We start from the raw sequence: 20,761 nt of genomic DNA, 5'->3' as shown, positions 1-20,761 counted from the left end.
CAAATGTGGTTAATCAATACTACACCACTAAGCTTTATTTACTCCTTACCAAATGCAACCTTCATCAATGGCTACAAAACCTCAGAGGTCATAAGAGACCTTGGTCAAAGCCAGGAAGAGAGCTATCTGATATGGAAATTCTAAATTAGGAGAGCTGATGGGATTCAGATGTTGGGGTTCAGTGAGTGAATGGGGTCCTTGGGCTCCCTCTGAGGATGGTTTCAAAGAATTTTCCATGAAGAGGCACACCGCAAGGGGCTAAGGAAAAACATGTTATGCACAGACACAAGCAGGCAAAGGTTTCATTTTAAAAGGGTAAGTTTATTAGGAAAAGGCTAAAGAAAAGAGGATACTGGACAAACATGGACAGTCAGTCTTGGAAAAAGTGCATTTTTCCAGGGCAGGAATTCTTCAGTAGTGTTCTTTGAGGCTAGGGGTAGGGGTATGGGGTGGGGAAGGGAAAATCTACCTACTGTGAAATCTGTCATGTCCAAGATCTTGCTGGGATAATCTGTAAGGACTGGTGGTTTTTTGCAATGGTGGGCAAAGTTTCCATATTCTTTGATGTAGGCCTACAGATTTTTCCTATAAATCTGCTCCTTAGAATTTTTCCATAGTCAGCTTAACAACTTGTGTTAATAGAAGTGCACCTGCTATCATTTGACAATGATGAGTAGACCCACTTGAAATCAGCAGCAATGCAGAAATGAGAATTATTTCAAAGCTGTATCTGAACTGAGTGCTTGATGAATTCTTAATTCTAAGTTATGCTAACTTCCTCCAATTCACCTCATGTAGTTTAGTAAGCTGAGTATGTATGAACACAGGCACATCAATTATTGAATAATGAACCTAATTAAATTTAAAAGTTTACCGTCTGACTATAATGGTTGTTTAATGATCATATTGTCATCTCACACTGTGTTGCATTTTTTAAATTCTAATGTAGAAGGCAGTAAAAATGATGGTTTACCAAATGCAAACATAGAACACAGTAAAGGAAGAAATACATGATTTTTGTTTTGTTTTCATGTTAATAAAATATTCCTTTTGAAATTGTGGGATTCCACTGGTTACATCTTTTATTTTATGGTTTATTTTTTTGTATGTATGTTTGTATATTAGTTAGTGCATGTGAGTATGTGTCTGTACTTCAGTTGAACTCTAGAGATATATAATACAATCTCAAATTATATGTAGTCAAGTAATTCATTGCAATAAATCTATCTTCTGGAATACTAAAGGGAAAATCAATGGAGACAGTGAACTGTAAACCTCATACACATTGGACATGTCTCTATTGATACATTAAGAAGTTTAAATTTTAGTCCCTCTCTGGTGGCACAATGAGTTAGGATGCAGCACTGTAAGCTGTAAGCTAGCTATAGCAGCTTCGGTGCAAGTTCAATCCTTGGCCCAGGAGGTGATCCACATGGCACAGCTGACCTCTCCTCAGCAGTGTTATTTTGTGGATCTGCCTGATCTGCTCCCCACTCTGTCTCTGGTGAATCCTCTCACTGCCCCTGCACCTCTGGCCTATACCCTAGTCCTATATGCATAAATAAATAAATCTTTTAAAAAAAGAATTTTAAATTTTATATCAGAATGTACATAATATGTCATCAGTACTCCCACTCTATCAACAATATATCCATTAACTCCTATGAATTCGTGTAATAGACAATATGCTAATTAATGAAATATATTTGTATTTAGAAGTTATTCAGCAAATTTCTATGTTGCAAAACTCTGGGCTGTGAGACCAAGGGTGATTGCAACTTTATTTTGATTGCTATAATTTAGTGTAATGAACATAACTACCTTTACAAGAAAGAAAAGACTTCAACTCTTTCAAACTTTTGTAATCATACAGAGTGGTTTGTATAATTATAGATAGATAAAGTAATTTGCAAATGTAAAACGACAAGGAACTGAAAGACAGGCTGGTGTAGGAAAGGTGGAAAGGGTAAACTTCGGTAATGGAAATGGGAGGTGGCTTACAGTGGTAGCAAGACCAGAGGTGGTGGTTCCAAGAGGGCGTGGAAGGGGTGGGATGAAATTCTAAGTAGGAGCCCAATGGCTATAAAAGCTGGTAGAGACAGAGACAGCAGCCTGAAGTCCAGGAACAGCACATAGGCTGAGGACCCTAGGTCATATCAGCTCTTATCTCCAGAGAAAAGCTGAAACGTCTGGACAAGACACCTGGTCCAAGATGCAGCCTCAGTCCCTGTACCACCTACTAGGAATCTGGCTGCTACTGATTCAGCTTCCCAGAGGGATTCCAGGTCATAAGGACGAAACTGTTAAGATATGTGGTCGCAAGTCTGTCCATCTGGCAATGGACATTTATGACAAAGTCAACTGGAAGGGGACTGAGAGAGAACTAACATATGGAAGCCCATCTGGAACCATGGCAGGTGAGAACTCTAGTTTCCATTATTCTTCACTTCCACTAGTTGTGGTCTGACTACACACCAATCAGAACTGGGACTTCCAGGTCTGACTCCAGAACCCCCTGCCTGATTATACTTAACAAAAGCTGCTGTGATGTTTTCCATCATAATAAGCTTTCTAGTTAAGGGTCTCACCAGAGGTGTCACACAAAGAGGAGAAAGCTGACTGAACACCAAATAACTACACTTGAAATTTATATTGTGCTCTTCAATACCTGCAGCCAGAAAGACAGAACTAGGGAAAATGTATGAAGGGGATGTTAGTAGTGTTGGGGGTCGGGGTCTGGGCATGCTTGGTGGAGATAAACAGGGGCAAGAAGGCTGCCAAAAATCAGGTAGAGGTAGGGTACTCTCTGAGTGCCTCAAGTTCTGTGCACCAGGCAGCAGGGATTCTGGAAGCTGGGACAACTAGGCAGGGCATGTCTACTTGAGGCAGCAGTGAGGAATGAGTCTCAAGTATGAATGCACAGATGAGCATGAGGCAGAATTCAGAAACCTCTTCTATGTTACTGTGTGGTAAGCTAGAAGGGCCTTAGATTTAAAGAATTGTTGGAAGAAGAAGGAAGAAGGAAAGAGAAGCCAAGGTCTTCCCCTTTACCTTAATTTTAATTTACTTGTGTTGTTCCCCAAATGGGAAAGCCTAGCTCCCACTCTTTGAATTGGGTCTTGGAGTTCCTCTGTGTGAGAAAGGCTTGAGGAAAAAGACAGGGCCTGGTCACATACCAGAGAACTAAAAGGGACCAAGAGTCAAGGTAAATTTGCCTTTTAGAAAAATTCCATTGAAAACATGACTAACACTTAAAACCTTTGGAAATCTGCAATGTATTTTCTCAAAAAGTCAGATTTTAGAGTGATGTGCACCTCAAATCTGGAAAGCATTTTTTAAATTTTTATAAAGCTTTTATAAAGAGGATGGCAAACTTGGATGGATATTGAGGCAATGCTTTCCTTTTGGCTATAAAGAATGTAATTTTTTTCTGACGTTCTTTGACATATTCTTTCTTCTTCTGCCCCTTTCTTTAAACATGAAAATCCATCCTCCATCCACCAAGATGCAGAAACTGTGAATAAGATGTCGGCATCCGATAATGGTTTGCAAGACGAGCTGGATTCAACCCTGTATGAGAGTTACCCATCACTGAGGGAGCTACAACAACCTACATTAAAGAATTTAAATCTTAATTCTGAAGAGAAACCATCTCTTAAGAGTAATAATCCTATCAAACCAAATATGACAGAATACAATAAAAATGACAGTGTCTCAGAATTAAAAAACTTAGTCTTAGCTAAAGATTCCCCCCAAAATGAGGCAATTCCATAGTGGAATTGGTTCAAAGTGTTGTAATGTAGTTTGTACTAGACAAGAGCTTGCTAGATTCTGCTGAGATGAAGCTAATTGTGCATTACTCATCTGTTCACATGTATTCTCATGTATCTGTAACCCACTGATTGAAAAATCATATTGGTATTTGGGCTTTTCACTTGTGCAAAAAAATATTCTTGGCATTATTGCATTTTCTGTTAAAAATACTATTCAATACTGAAGGGATTTCTATCTTTTTCATTAAAGTTATAATTATGTTATTACTTCTATCTTTTTCAGTAAAGTCATAATTGTGTTATTATTATCAGTGCTGTTAACTTACAGTCACAATAAAATATCATTTTAACTGTACAAAACTCAAAATTTTTCAAAAGTAGATAGGCTTAGCAAACTGCTATGTCTTTTTGTGAGACATGAGAAAATATTCTTATTAATGAGATTTGTATTTGATAAATTACAGTATGTCCCCATTCATTAATACCCAAACATCATTTCATGACTTAATATTAAGCAAATTACCTTAGTAGCAAATGAAATAAAAATAATATACACAGGCCCTCCCTGGTGGCGCAGCAGGTAAAAGCACAGCACTAAGTAGCTAAAGCCACTTCCGCATGAGTTTGATCCCCAGCCCCGGAGGTGACTACATGGCATAGCAGACCTCTCCTGACCCGCCCGCTGCTCCCCTCAGCTGTGAACTTCATTGATCTGCCTGTTCTGCTCCCTGCTCTGTCTCTGGTGAATCCTCTGACCCTCCGCATCTCTGGCCTGTAACCCAGTTCTGTATGAATAAATAAATAAGTCTTAAAAAAAAGAAAAAATATATATATAGACAATATCTAAGAGTAGGTGCATAAACTGTACCAAAGTATTTTTGTTGATATTAACTGTTACAACAGAGATAGAGAGAGACACAAAACAGACTTTTTAAATTCATTTAAAAAGATTTTCTTATTGAACTATTAACTGCACACTATTTCATTTAGTTGGAGCCATATAAACTCAAGTATATTTCAAAGTAGAGTTCTTCATTTAGTTCTACTAAGATACTCTAAAGTTAATTGTTTAAGAAGCAAATGAATAACTATATAGAGAGAATAGAAAACGCAATGTCATATCACCCAAGAACTGGTTTAACAAGGGCATACACTTCATTTTCACATTTTCAGGTTTGCAGCAATATCTCTAACACAATAAATGTGAAATGATATGAAAGTCTATTAGAAAGAAAGTTAATATTTTATTTAGTAAATTTGACTTACAATACATACAATGTTGTAGAAAAGTCAATTGTATTGATTTACAATACATACAGCATTTGTAGAAAAAAATTGTACTTAAATAGCAAGTTAATCTCCATCAAATGTGTGGAAACAAACTTTAAGAGACTAAGACACCAACTCCCATATTACAAATTCCCAAACTTGGTTAATCATAATCAGGGCTTAAGGTTTATTTATTCCTTACCAAAGACACTTTATTAATGGTTGAAAAGCCTCAGAGCCATAAAGGACCTTGGTTGAACCTAGAAGAGCACCATTGAAATGGATATTCCAACCCTGGACAAATAGAACGGTGATCAGGAAATTTAGGGCCCTGACCTAACACAGAGGCATCTCTGGATACAAAAAGCAACTACCCATATTTTGGCCTGATACATGTACCTTAATACCTCCTCCACAATAGCCCTGGAGGCAGGACTCCTGGACCCAGAACTTGTATTCACTATTTCTGATAATGTGATATCTCTAATCACATTTAAGTGGTACAAAACAGTAATTGCTATCTTCACCACCTACTATACAAAACACATAATCGATTATATAATCTCATGTAAGTAAGGCCTTCCTATCATTCTCTTGAGAAACTGATAATTGTATATTTAACTGGATTTTTTTTTAAAGATTTATTTATTTATTCATACAGAACTGGGGTACAGGCCAGAGATGCGGAGGGTGAGAGAATTCACCAGGGACAGAGCGGGGAGTAGAACAGGCAGATCACTGCTGAGGGGAGCAGGGGGTGGGTCAGGAGAGGTCTGCCACACCCGTACCTGTCTAGGCCCTGTTGGTGGCACAACAGGATAAAGCACAGCACTGCAAGCGGGCCGAAGCCACTTCAGTGAGAATTCGATCCCTAGCCCTGGAGGTGATCCACATGACTCAGCATATCTCTCCTGACCCACCTGCTGCTGTCCTCTGCAGTGTATTTTGTGGACCTGCCTGTTCTGCTCCCCACTCTGTCTCTGGTGAATCCTCTCACCGTCCCTGCACCTTTGGCCTATACCCGGTTCTATATGCATAAATAAATATATCTCAAAAAGAAAAAAGTATACCTGTCTTATATTTCAAGTAGGATTGTGTTCTCTGAGTAAAAGAAAACTCTATAATAGTGGCTTCAAAGAAACCAATGAAATAAAACACCTGTTTACCAACCTAACGATTGCCGCAATCTCCTCATACCTTTCCAGTCAGCTGTGTTTAGCATATAGGTTTCTTCCTGTGCTACCACAACATGCTCCAAGATGGCTGCAGCAGTGCACATTTTCAGGAAGGAAAAGAAAGGGTCATTAGAAAGAACTGTATCACATGGATACTGCTACCTGCAGAAAACATTTGGAAACTAGAGAGCTGAGGTAGGAAAGGAAGTTTTAAGAAGATTGAGGCAGTCACCCTATGGCTTTGATCATGCTTTCTGCTTGTTCCAAAAACATTAAACTTCATTAAGTTCTACCATCAACAGTAACGCCTACTTGATATTCCTGGGATATCATGGGAATAAAAAGTGTTTGGAATCTAGTAGACAATAACAGTAATGCAGACACAGCACCTACCAAAAGTATGCAAAAGTGTGTATTTTTTTCCCTTTTAAAAGGCAGTTTTAAATATTTTATTTTGACTGAAACATTCACTTTTATTAAGATTTAATTACTTGACATTTAAAAAATTGTTTTAGGTTTACACAAAAATAGAGGATTAAATGTAAATTTCCCATTTGCCCCCTCACCTAAAAAAATGCCCTTATTAAAATTTTGCCTCAATGTGGTACATTTGCTGCAACTGATGAACTAGTATTGATATATTATTATTATAACTAAAGTCTATATAGTGTATATTAAGCTTAACTTTGTTAGTGCATTGCTAGTGCATTTCTTTAATTAATTGACTTGATTTTAAAAACCATTCTAGTTTTACAGCAAATTTGAGTGAAAAATATGAAGTCCTTGGGCCTTCCCTGGTGGTGCAATGGATTAAAGTTCAGCACTGTGAGGCTGTCTGCAGCCACTGCAGCGCAAGTTCAATCCCCAGTCAGGGAGGTGACCCACATGGCGAAGCAGACCTCTCCTGACCCACACAATTCTCCCCTCAGCAGTGTATTTCAGTACATCTGTTAGTTCTGTTCTCACTCTGCCTCTGGTGAATCCTCTCACATCCTGCTCCTCTGGCCTGTACCCCAGTTTTATACACATAAATAAATCTCTTTTTTAAAAGAAAAGAAAAATAAGATGTTTTCATATACTTTCATTCCCCCAGTTCCTACAATCCTTCCCCACCATTTGTATACTTGTTGTATGTCACACATATATTACAAATGATAAATATATGTCAACATACCATCATCAACTAAAGTCCATAATTTACATCATAGTTCACAATTGCTACTTCAAATCTATGTGTTTTAATGAATATATGACTTGTATCCCCTTTATATTATCAGCCAAGTCAGGTTCATTGCCCTAAAAATATCATGTTACAACTACTTTCCTTCCTTCTCCACCAAACCTGTCATCTTTTTATTGTCTCTATGGTTTTGCCTTTCCAAAAACTCAAATGTTTATCACAGAGTATTATCACAAAATCTTCTTTCAGATATTAACATGTTTTTAAGAGTCTTCTATGTGTTTTCAAGGTTTGATAGCTTATTTCTTGATAGTACTGAAAGACATTCCATTGTATAGATATACTACAATTTATTTATCCATTCATCTAGTTGCACCCAAGGATAAGAGGAGCATGCTGTGGCCCCAAGACATGCAGAAGTCTCTGTTTGGTGGTACTGTCAAGAACTTACTTTGAGAGATTTGTTTACTTGTTTGGATCTTCATCTCTGTATAATGAATATTTTTCTTTATCACAGGGTTCCCCTAATAACATTCTGGTCAACTATAATTTGGACATTATTTTTTTCAAAGCAAGCGAAGAAAGAAAGTGTGCTACAAATTACATCAACTTAAAAAAAATCTGATTGTCACTTATTTTCACAATGGTCATAGATACCTAGGAAGCAATGCAGGGGGTGGGGGCAGACATAAAGTGAAAGTAAAGAGAGTCCGAAGATTGAAAGGAGGATTAAAACAAACTGGTAAAACAGTGTGATCAGTGTCATGATCACTCTCCCCATCACTGAGGGCTGGCATCCTGAAGTTGACTCTCCTCAGTGGTCCCTGACTGCCCTCTTGTGGCTGGATGTTTGTACTTCTGACTCAAGGGCAATGCAGTTTGAATGACAAAGCTGCCTGACCCACTTTTTGCACTTTCCTACCCTTTCTCTCCTTTGCAAAATGTTGTTATTTCATAGGGAAACACTTCAGAGATTCCTGTCATAAAATAGTTACAATTTGGCATTTAAAAATCCTCTATAATTTATAACCAAGAGAAATATACATCATCCCAGGTAACTTCAGAGATTGAAGCTAAAGCCCATTTCTCCTTGTTGTAACCTATATAAATGTTCTAGGGAACTCTGACTCTGACTTTGAAATTCACATACACACACTTGGTTGAGCTTACAGAAACAAGATATTACATAGTTATTTTTAAAACTCACCAGACTGCAATAAATAATTACACTTAACGGTATGAAATAAGACAAAAAAAAAAAAAACACTAATGAATTTTCAGGGAGTTTTTTCTATTTACCAGATATCATACAATTGTTGGTGTTTATTGACATTTATTCTTTGCTGTTCTAGGGAACTCTGACACTGACTTTTAAATTCATATACACATACTCAGGGCATACAGGTTTTTTATCAACTATGCTTCAGGCTCTGAGGTAGATGTAATTGGAAACAAGAACAGACACAAATACTACACAGCCTTTGTGTAGCTGAGGATGTATGGCACAAATAAATGTGAATAAACTTAAGGAGATAAACACCATAACGGAAATGAGTAGTTTCTCTGAGGAAACACCATCAACAACACCATCAAGCAAAAGGGCAACAAATGCCTTCCACTAGAAGGAGACAAAACTTTTATGACTTTATCTGTGAATTAGTCCAAATTTCATGGAATGAGTCTACCCAGTGAGGAAGAAAAAAAAAGATTCATCACTTTTAAAGGTGCCGCCACCCACTGTACTCTCAGGGCTGCGGAAGCCTTAGCCCACATGGAGGTGTTCTCACCAGATGCTTATGTCCTCTTAAGACTGATAAGTATGCATGCTCAGTGGAGGGTGGGTACAGATGGCAGGGTGATGACACAACCACATTCTTGGGTAGAGGTTCAGATGCAGGGTAGATTTCTAGTAGGCAACAGTTAAGAGTTTGGGCTGGACCTGGCTGTAGGACCCAGGGATACAGGTCTCCTGTGCTGTGCCTTGGCACCTATGGATTTGGTTCTCCCTTTAGCTGGAGACCATCTGCAGAACCCAAAAGCTGGGTGGTAGGCACATGCTGAAAGAAACAGTAAATTCTGAGGGTACTAACTAGAGGAGGAACTCCCTCATGCACAGCTGCTTTCTGAGGCCCTGCAGTTTGAAGCCTTTATCTACAACCATTCCAAAGCTCCCAAACTATTTTCTAGGTCTGGAGAAGAGGCATAAAATCAGGTAAAAATCTAAATCAAAGGCATGTTTGTTCATCTCTGTACTTTTCTTATACTCAAGTCTGTTCTGCCAGATTCTGAACTCCCCTAGCAAAAGAGCTTTGTGCCTAAAACACAGGTAAGTAAAAATTTCAAAACCAGTTTGTAGAAGATATACAAAACTTTTACGCAGCTTTTCTTCTTTAACTTAGTGGGGTAAATTTACACATTTAAGTCTACACATTTAAGAATGCTGTTTTTTCCCTTCCTTAAGTATCCCTGTCAGCTGGCGAACTCAATTTGTTCCTTCAAAGCCTAAGATAGGTGCCATTTCCCCTGTGAAGTCATCCCTGACTTTCCATAGCTACCCATTCCTTTCTGTGTTCTACTACAGTATCTCACAGTTAATTCTGTTTGACTATAAAGCAGGACCAGCTATTGATCAGTCTGGCCCAGTGCAAGATAAATATGCAGGGCTCCTTGCTCAAAAGCATGAGAGGGTAATTAAAGATATTAACTATAAACTTTTTTATACATAGTCCACTGTCATATTAGGCTTCTCTGAAAAGACTACTTAACACTTTATTTACACTGCACCACCCAGGAGGGTCTAATTCTCACAATTTTAATGAACATATGGATAACTGGGGAATAGTGTTAATGAACACATTTTGACTCAGTAGGTCTGAGATGGGGCCTGACAGTCAACATTTCCATAAGCTTCCAGATGATGCTGATGGCTGCTCTTCTAACCCTCCCCCCATCTTTCTCTCACTCTCTTCCAGTGCTACTGATTACTTCTCTGCTATTTGTGAGGCTTCAGATAGTCTGTAGATTTCACAAACCTTCTCTCTCTGTCCTTTATTTGGTTGGAAAATTAATGGACACCCATTGGCCTGGTAAAAAACGACTATTGTGAGTCTCAGGTGGCAAGTTTCTCAGCTGGCAGGGCTTCCTGATACCTTACTCACTGAGTAAACATGTTGGAATTCTCCTGTCACTGATTTCTGTCTTTTCTCTATCATCTGTGGACTCCGAGGGCACTCAGGATGACCGAGAATGGCCCTCGGAACCCTGGACATTCAGGAGATCCAATGATGTAGACAACGTGTTCTGCTAGGCTGGTATCTAGATGAGAGTCACAGAGGCCTGCCTATTTAGAAAGAAACCTTCCTTCCTTGGCCTCTCAAAGTAAGACAAATTTCCTTCAGCCTTTATCAAAACAGCTGTAAATCATGTTACAAATGCCCTTACAAGACTCTGGGAGATCGCCAGGAGCCTTTCCCTTGGTGTTTCCTTTGACCCTGTTGTAGGCATAGGCAGGGACTTCAGGAGAGTTAAAAAAGCTTCTGAGATAAGGAAAGAAAAAATCAGGAGCACTAATGAGGGCAGTGAATTATAAGAGAATTTAGACAGGGGCAGTGAAAGAAAGACAAAGATAAGAGATGGGGAAATGGGCACTTCTCTTTCTGGGAGAAAGAGCCAATCACAAAATAGGATGATGAGATTTTTTAGAACAGAAGGAAAAATAGTTTAAATATCCCTAGACACAGACCTTCCTTGCTTTCTTTCTTTAAATAAACTTTACTTTCTTAAAATTTCTTTCTCTCTGCTTATCTAACAAGTCTGCAAATTTCTTTTTACAGTTTCATGGGACAAGAACCTGTGATGGTTCAAGGGCTGAATTAACAGAGCACACTGGCATCACTACTCCAGAATGTGTAATCATAAAGGTGACTTATTTCTGAATTCTGAATATGGATCAGCCCTATCCTTAGGTGAAGTCACTAATCTGTCGTTGCGAGCTTAGACTATCTAAGCCCCTCTCAATTATACCAGATATCAAAGCAGCATATAATTAATGCTGAACCTTAATTTTGGTCCCAATATATTAACTTTTGTGGGGTTGAGTAAAATTAGCGTATGTGGGGACCAAGAACTGAGTGCCTACTGCCTGAGGAACAAGTACCATTAGCATAAAAGTAAGATCCTTATTCACATGGAGTTTCTATCTAGGGACAAGAATCTTTCTAAACACTCCCTTAGTAGATATACTTGTATTCAAGTAGATATAAGAAGTAATAAAACAGAAAATAAAGAATTTTCTTTTCTAATTGCTTAACTAAGAAATTTTCAAAGATTTGCTGACAAGATTTCTTTTTGAAGATACCAATCTTCCCTCCCTTTTTGTCTGTTCATGATGATAAAGCAGATTGAAAATAACCTGAAATGAAAATACAAATACCTAAAAGGTTACAGAACATCTATGAGATAGTCAGCAATGCTTTTAGATCAAGGTGCTTCAAAATATACAAGGGTTTACCTCTCCTGTTTCCCTGTGATCTCAAAGAAATAAGAAAATTCACAAACAAAAATAGAGCCCATGTAGCACTCTATCATGGGGATTAAGTGGGACTATCTGTTATTGATAGGTCAGAGAATTTGCTCCAAGATGTAAAGCCAGTGGAAAGAAGTTAGTGATGAATTATAAAACAGCAAGTCTCGTGTATTTAAAAAAATTAATCTTCTTAGAGCCACACACCTGTGCCAACTGGATGAAAAGAGTAGGGGGAGATGCAGGAAGAAGCCCTAAGCAAGGAGGGGCCTGGAAGCCATTTGCTGACATACAAAAACCTGTAAAATGAAAATTCTAGCCCAGAAGCTCAAGGGCTAGACAGGACAGCTTGAATTGGACAGCTTGAATAGGACAAAGTTGTAGGGACAAAGCAACTCTCCAGACACTGTTCTGGTCCATGTTCCTCATATACTTCTCCACAAAATCCCTGGAACTTGTGCTCTTGGTATCAGTCTGTATTCATTGCTTCTTTGCTACATGACTGTTTTTTTTTTTTTAAAGATTTATTTATTTATGCATACAGAACAGGCAGATCGACGAAGTACACTGCTGAAGGGAGCAGTGGGCGGGTCAGGAGAGGTCTGCCACGCCATGTGGTCACCTCTGGGGCAGGTGGGAATCGAACTCATGTAGAATTGGCTTTAGGTTCTCAGTGCTGTGCGTTAACCCACTGAGCCACCAGGGAGGGCCGCTATATGACTGGTTTTTAAGTGGTACACATATAAACTGTGTTAGAATTTCTTGTATAAGTACTCAAATAATACTTCAGTCTTTAACTAATTCAGTCGCTCCCTGTTGGCACAACTAGTTAAAGCACAGCACTATGAAGTTGTCCGCAGCCACTGCAGGTCACTTCCCAGCCAGGGAGGTGATCCACATGGTGCAGCAGACCTCTCTGTCTCTCCAGCTGGTCCTCGCAGCAGTGCACTTTGTCAATCTGCCTGTTCTGCTCCCCACTGTCTCTGGTGATTCTACTCACCACCCCTGTACCTCTGCCATGTACCCCACATCTGTATGCATAAATAATCTAAAAAAATATTTTGGAAGTTCATACAACATTATGCAATAAATTTTAAAACCTCTATTGTTAGTTCCTATTTGTTTTTTTAAAAAATAATATAGGCCCTCCCTGGTGGCGCAGTGGGTTAAAGCACTGCACTGAGAAACTAAAGCCACTTCCTCATGAGTTCGATCCCCACCTGCCCCGGAGGTGACCACATGGCGTGGCAGACCTCTCCTGACCCGCCCGCTGCTCCCCTCAGCAGTGTGTTTCAGTCAATCTGCCTGGCCTGTTCCCCACTATGTCTCTGATGAATCCTCTCACACCTCCCTCCCCACACCTCTAGCCTATACCCCGAGTTTGTAATCCCCGTGGGCTTCCCATCACCAAATCACCCGTGTGCCATCACCATAGTCCAGTTATTAGCTATTTTTTACATACAAATTATTAGCTAATTGATTTTCACAAAAATATGTAGCAATAACACTGAAATCCTTTTAAAATAAGATATATAGTTACTGAGAAGATATTAACACTAGTGAGACAGTCTAAGGGATTTAGAATTAGAGAACTCTAAAGGTATGCAGACATGTCAGGCCTTGGCAGAATAATTTTTGGGCCTTCAATTCTATAGCACTAATCTGTGTATTTAGGGAGTGGGTGGGAAGACAATAGGAGGGTGAGAAATGCTCTGTGGTAAAGGGTATGGGTGTGGTGTGGTGATTTACTTGTGAGGAGATCTGTAGCCCTCATGAATGGGATTATTTTGGTTATAAATGAGACACCACAAAGCTTCCTAATCTTTACCATTATGTATGAATACAAGGGAGAGTTCACAGTCAAAATCCAGGAGAGAACCATCACCAAATCAGACCATGCTAGCTAGCATCCTGATCTCACACTTCTAGCCTTTGGAACTGTGAGGGGGGAAAAAATTTTATTTATATGTCATCCGATCTATAATTTTTTAAACAGCAGACTGAAAAGACTGAGATTTATATTCATGTCTGATAAAACAGACATTAGTCAAAACCTGCTGTGACAAAAGAAACATTATTTATTAAGAAAAGGGCTTATTCAGCCCTCCCTGGTGGTGCAACAGGTTAGGATGCAGCACTGCAAAGCTGGCTGCAGCTGCTTCAGTGTGAGTTCAATCCCTAGCCCGGGAGGTGACCCACATGGCGTGGAAGACCTCTCTTGAACGGCCCGCTGCTCCCCTCAGCAATGTACTTCACCAATCTGCCTGTTCTGCTCCTCACTCTGTCTCTGGTGAAGCCTCTCACTGCCCCTGAGCCTCTGGCCTGTACCCCAGTTCTGTATGCACAAATAAATAAATCTTAAAAAAAGAAAAGGGCTTATTTGTTCATAAAATATAACAGCTATACACAAATATGTGGCAATTTCCAGAGCTTCAAAATAGATGAAGAAAACAATGACAGAATTCAAAAGAGAAACTGACAACTCTACCATAAATTTGGAGATTTCTACTTTTGTTAAAACAATCAGCAAACTTGACAAAACTTTAGGTAGATGATTAATGGAGGGAGAGACATTCCCACTTATTGAATACAGAAATAAAATGGGGACAAAGCTACTGATTGAGAGAAAGTTATTATAATAGAATACTTTTAACTGTTGTGTGTACACAAAATAGATAACATAGATCACTTCCTAGAAAGAAACTACCTACCAAGAATGATCATGAATAAATAGAAAATCTAAATAATTCTATTCCTGGTAAGATTAAATCAAAAATCAAAAACCTGGAAATAAAACACAAGACAAGATGATTTCATGCATGAATTTTATCAAATAGAGAATTAAAATGAATCCTTCTCAAATTCATCTAAAAAACCATAAGGTAAAATACTAACTCCTTGTCAATGTACTGATAATATCCTGATACCAAAGTCAAAGAAGAGAGGAAAATTACAGACCAGTATCCCACATAACTACTGATGGCAAAATTCCCTACAAAAGACCAGTAAACTTTAAAACTCAATAGAATTTTAGAAGGATGATAAACCTGGACTAAATGAGACAGCTCTAGAATGCAAAGATAAAAATTCAACTAATGTGAATACATCATATTTTTTAAAGAGTTATTTATTTATGCATACAAGAACTGGGGTACAGGCCAGAGGTGAGTGGGGAGGTGAGAGGATTCACCAAAGACAGAGTAGGAAGCAGAACAGGCAGACTACTGAAATACCCTACTGAGGGAGGGGAGCAGTAGGTGGGTCAGAAGAGGTCTGCTACACCATGTAGATAAGCTCCCTAGCCAGGGATCAAACTTGTGCTGCAGTGGCTGTGGATCACGTCATAGTGCTGTGCTTTAACCTGTTGCACCACTAAGGAGGGCCTAAAGTGAATATATTACATTAATGTAATAATGAGGCAAAACATATAATAAAAGAATTTGATAGAATTCAACATAATTTCATGATAAAATAAAAACAATGAACTAGTATAGAATTCTTCAATATAATCAATTGCCTATGAAAAACCCACAATTAACCATGTTCTCAATGGTGAAGGACTAAAAGCTTATCCCCCAAGAACAGGAACAAGACAAAGGTGGCCATTTTCATTCCTTCTATCCAACAGAGTAGCCAAAGCAATTGAAGAAGTAAAAGGAAAAAGTGGTATGCAAATTAGAAAGGAATATTTGAAATATTCTCTATATGAAAACATGATCCTACATCTAGAAAATCTAAGGACTGTATAAAAAACCTCTTAGGGTAATAAGTATTTTCAGTAAAGTGGCAGGTAACAAAAACACTACTTAAATAATTGAGTGTGTTTATATATACTAACATCAAACATTCCTATGTGAAATGAAGAAAAAAATCCTATTTACAAAACTTCAAAAGAATAAAATACAAAAAAAAATAGAGTAAAGCATCAATAAACTTACAAAAACTGCCAAAATTATTTTAAAAGGCATACATAAATGGAAAAAAAACTATTTTCATGAGTAAAAAAGACTGTTGAGGTCAATACTACCCAAAGAGACATACAAGTTCAATGCCATCCCTATGAAAATAGCAATGACTTTTTTGTTGTTGAAGAAATAGAAGGACAAATACAAGTGCAAAAGGGTCCTTTTTCCCTTAAAAAAGAACAAAATTGGAAGATTCTACTTCCATACTTTGAAACTTCTTATAAAGTTTCAGTGTGGAATCAAACAATGAAGTACTGGCATAAGGTAAGTCATATAAATCAATGGAACAGAATAGAGATTCAACTTGTATGTATCTAGTCAAATGATTTCTGAAACCTTGTCAAGACCTTTAATAGGGAAAGGAAAATCTTTTCAAAAAGTAATGCTGGGAAAACTGGTTATCTATCTACAAAAGAAGGGAAATTGGATACCTGCAAAAGAAGGACTTGGATGTAACTCCACATAACATGCAAAATCAAGTTATTTAAGCAATAGTATCAAATGACTAAATATAAGAGTTAATAATGATATTCTCTGAACAAAACATAAGGGAAAATCTTCATGACATTGAATGTGGAATTATTTCATGGACATGACACCAAAAACACAGTCAACAAAATGATATACTAGATTTCATCAAAATTTTTAATCATTGTGAATCAAAATATAGTATTTAGAAAGTAAATTAAAAACTCAAAATTGAGAGTCTACCAACTCATAAACAAGATAAGGATTAATATCCAGAATATATAAAATAGAGGATGTTACTTAGAATAGAGAATGTTACTTAGAATTTTTAGTATGATATGAAGAGACAACTGGAAATCCATCATTTTTAATAACCAATAACTTTGTAAAATAATATTGGACATGAGAGTTCTCTAAAGTCAGTTAACCCAGGGCTTCCCTGATGGCATACTAGGTTTAAGTCTCAGCACTATGACGCTATCACAGCCACCGCAGCATGACTTTGATTCCTGGCCAGGAAGCTGGCACAGCAGACCTCGCTTGTCTCACACACACTGCTCCCCTCAGCAGTGTGTTTCAGTCAATCTGCCTGGCCTGTTCCCCACTATGTCTCTGATGAATCCTCTCACACCTCCCTCCCCACACCTCTAGCCTATACCCCAACTCTTGTATGTACAAATAAATAAATCTTTTTTTAAAAAAAAAAGTCAGCCAACTGAAAAATACTTTAAAATATACATTTTTGAAGAGCCTTTTCCAAATTTATTATTTTTATGATGACCACCGAAACAATGATGATCACACTCAGTATTCCTTGGATTCCAAACACAGAAGGGTAATCAAGGTGTAGACAACCAAGAAAGGCAATCCTCATGAGTTAAGAAACATATTCCTACAGTATGCTAGTACTAAAGTAGATGGAGCAAATTACAGGACCCCAGGAGACTTTTCTAACACTATCTTGGACTGTAAAATGATCCAAACAGCAATCTGAACACTGTGCAGCCCCTGGCAGGAGTGGCTAATCAAACTAAAGATGGGTTGATCTCCTATTGGGAGTTTTAACATTTTAATTATGTGCTCCATATTTCATGTTCATAGTGGCTTTTCAATTGTTTTTGACAAGAGTAGAAATGAAGAAATGACATTTGAAAACATCAAGGAAAAATTTGGACAGGTTATTCATCATCATATTCCTTTTAACTGAGACTGTACATTTATTGGACTACATGGGTATAATAGAAAGAAGCATCTTAACTACACAGAATTCACCATTTTCCCAGGAGTTACAATTAGAATTTCAAAACAAGCCTTTGCACTGAAAGATAAGAGTAAAAGTGACATGATTTCTGAAGTTCAGAGACATTGTGTTTACCATTAGATCTCACATGCCTACTCCTTTCCTGGAGAAGAACTTAATTTCAGTAGCTGGAGGAGGCACAGTAGGTTAGCTTCTCCGTGTGATATATAGCATCCTTATGGAACAATGCTGAAGTGACAAAAGAGGAATTTGCCCAGAGCGACATATGCTTTGAACAAGACATGCCACTAGAAATTGATACCCTATGTCAGATTGCAGACTTAAATAATACTATAGCAGCATATGATTGCCAGATATTTAGAAAACAGCCCCACTGGCTGAGGAGGCCTTACCTTAAAATTTGGCAGAACTGCAGAGACAGGAATATCATGGTTTAGGCAGGCCTGTCTGGCTCCCGATTGCGGAGTCCTCATAGGTCCATCCTAGGCTCGTTACTGGAGCTGAGGGAACCACTGAAGTACAGCCCACAGATCTAGTGAAGACTCGCATGAAAAAGCAGCGTGACACCAGCTCTGTTGTGGGGAGCTGATATACTAAAACAGTTTTGACTGAAATCTTGCCTTATGAGGGCTTCTTTAGACTCCATCCGGGTCTGATTCTACAACTTAGAGACTGCTCCAGAAAAGGCCATTAAGCTATTAATGACTTTGTCGAGACAAATTTATCCAAAGAAAATGACTCCATTCCACACTATTTTTTACGTAAGACCTTGTTTGAATTTGTACTCGTCTTTTCTAACCCACTGGAGATAATCAAGTCTCGCCTTCAGGTAACTGGAGCCATTACCACAGGACCCAGGTTAGTGCACTGAATGCGTGACTTTTTGGTCTAAGTGAGGGTACCAAAGCATGTTTTCTCCAAAGACAGTCTCTTCTCTGCCACCTACTTTCCTGCTTATTATGTTCATTGCAAGCTACTTCTGGCTGATGAAAATGGACGGGTGGGAGGTTTACTTCTACAGCGGGAGCCAGGAAGGTGCGCCCGCTGCGTTTGAGGCGACCCTTGCTGACGTCATCAACACATGTCAGCAAGTGGCCGCCCACGCGGGCTGGCTACGCAGGACATGCGCACAAGTGGTGTCTGACTACTTCTGGAACATACTTCCAGAAGGGTCCTCAGCGTTTTGGCAAAACGCCTCCCTGAAGAGGTTAGGAGCGCAGTCCTAGAATGTAAACGGCATCGTGCTGAGCAGAGGAGTCAAAGTGTTCTATGTGACAGAAAACCACAGGCACTTTCAAGCTTTGGTCTTATGTGTTTGAAATGTTTTTTAAGCCTTGACACGAACTAATGTTCTAGACTGCTTTGCACGGCTTACACTTATAATGACTTGTGCATATTGAACATTTTTGTATAGAGGCATCTTGGCACCTACGGCAATTATATTTATAGAATGTAATGCAGTTTTGAGTAACTTGAAATGTATAGAATGTTTAAAAGTGTTTTATTAAGAGTCACATAGATATAAATGTATTAGAATTTAAAATAAAACCACTGACCACTTATCACCCTAGACAGGTATTTGGGTACATGAAGACCAGTATGATGACTGGGCCTGCCACCAAGTAGAGGAACCTAGGTGATTTTTTTTTTAAGATTTATTTATTCATACAGAACTGGGGTATAGGCTAGAGGTGCAGGGGCAGTGAGAAGCTTCACCAGAGACAGTGGGGAGCAGAACAGGCAGATAGATCTACGAAGTACACTGATGAGGGGAGCAGCGGGCGGGTCAGGGGAGGTCTACCGCGCCATGTGGATCACCTCCGGGGCTGGTGGGGATCGAACTCATGCGGAAGTGGCTTTGGCTTCTTAGTGCTATGCTTTAACCCCCTGCGCCACCAGGGAGGGCCCGATGATTTTTTTTTTAATTGAAAACTACGACTATTCATTAGTTTATTACAAAAGTGGCACAATTTGTCAGTCATTGGTCTACCTTAGTAGAAACGATCTCATCTGACTAGATTTTAAGCACAAACAAGTCAGGCTTATTACAAGCGCCCCCAAAATGTATCCCCTCTACCTGCCTATGTGAAATTGTGATCCATAGCATTCTTATTCCTAAAACACCATGTCTATGTTAACAGGAGTGAAGTTGCAGGCAGTCAGTGGTTGTGCAAGAAATACTCAACTTCTTAAATTTGTTTAACAAGGCCATCTAAATCAAAGTCTGTCACTGAGCTGGTAATTTAACATCAGAAATTATTCCAATGGAGTTCTCCCTTTAAGTTGTGCCTCAAACCCAGCTTATTAGCACTGAAGTATTAAACGCCCAGGATGCACACATTTTCAGTGGCTCTCACCAGGACACCACTACCACAGTTAGCATGGTTCCTTCAGTTCAGGGGATGCCTCCCTTTCTGGGGGCAGCAGAACTTTACTGAAGGTTTCTTTGTTCAAGATCATGTTTCTTATGTGGACCACACAGCCATGTTTTCTGAGGTCTTCACCTGCTCAGGGTACTGCTAGCATTGAACACAGCACAGCAGTAGCCTTTAATGTCAGGATTCCAGCCGTCCAGCCTCGTTCCAATATAAGTAATTAGTGCTCTCTCTAGTTTCTCTCTCTCCTCTCTCTCTGATCCACTGGGGACACTGAATATGTTTTAAGTGCTTAGGTATTTGTAGGTCATGGGAGGAACTTTAAGCAGCTTCTACTTTCAGCCTACAAATGTCCATCAGTAGAGATACAATAAACCTCTGGACTGGTTTAAATGTGTGGGGAAATAGTCTAGAGCATGAATGGAAAATATACAGGACAAAAAGTCATATTTCAGTCAACTATCTTGCCACACACATTGATAAATACATTATCAACCTCTGCTTCTACAGGGGACTCTTCATCTCTAATATTTTTTTTTAAGATTTATTTATTCATATAGAACTGGGGTACAGGCCAGAGATGAGGAGGGTGAGAGAATTCACCAGAGACAGAGCAGGGAGAAGAACAGGCAGATCAATGAAGTACACTGCTGAGGGGAGCAGCGGGCGGGTCAGGAGAAGTCTGCCGCGCCATGTGGATCTCCTCCAGGGCAGGTGGGAATCGAACTCATGCGGAAGTGGCTTAAGCTTCTTCATGTTGTGCTTTAACCGGC

The 20,761-nt window shown here is 38.9% G+C and overlaps 1 pseudogene; it reads left to right on the top strand.

Annotated features, from left to right (window-relative positions):
- The first annotated feature begins 2,212 nt into the window (after window positions 1-2,212).
- LOC101635216 lies at window positions 2,213-18,839 on the top strand (annotated as a pseudogene).
- Window positions 18,840-20,761: the final 1,922 nt, after the last annotated feature.

The sequence above is a fragment of the Condylura cristata genome, unplaced genomic scaffold (genome assembly GCF_000260355.1).
Source record: "Condylura cristata isolate star-nosed mole 26May11 unplaced genomic scaffold, ConCri1.0 scaffold00006, whole genome shotgun sequence".
Lineage (NCBI taxonomy): Eukaryota > Metazoa > Chordata > Mammalia > Eulipotyphla > Talpidae > Condylura > Condylura cristata.
This window is presented reverse-complemented; position numbering and strand designations above follow the sequence as displayed.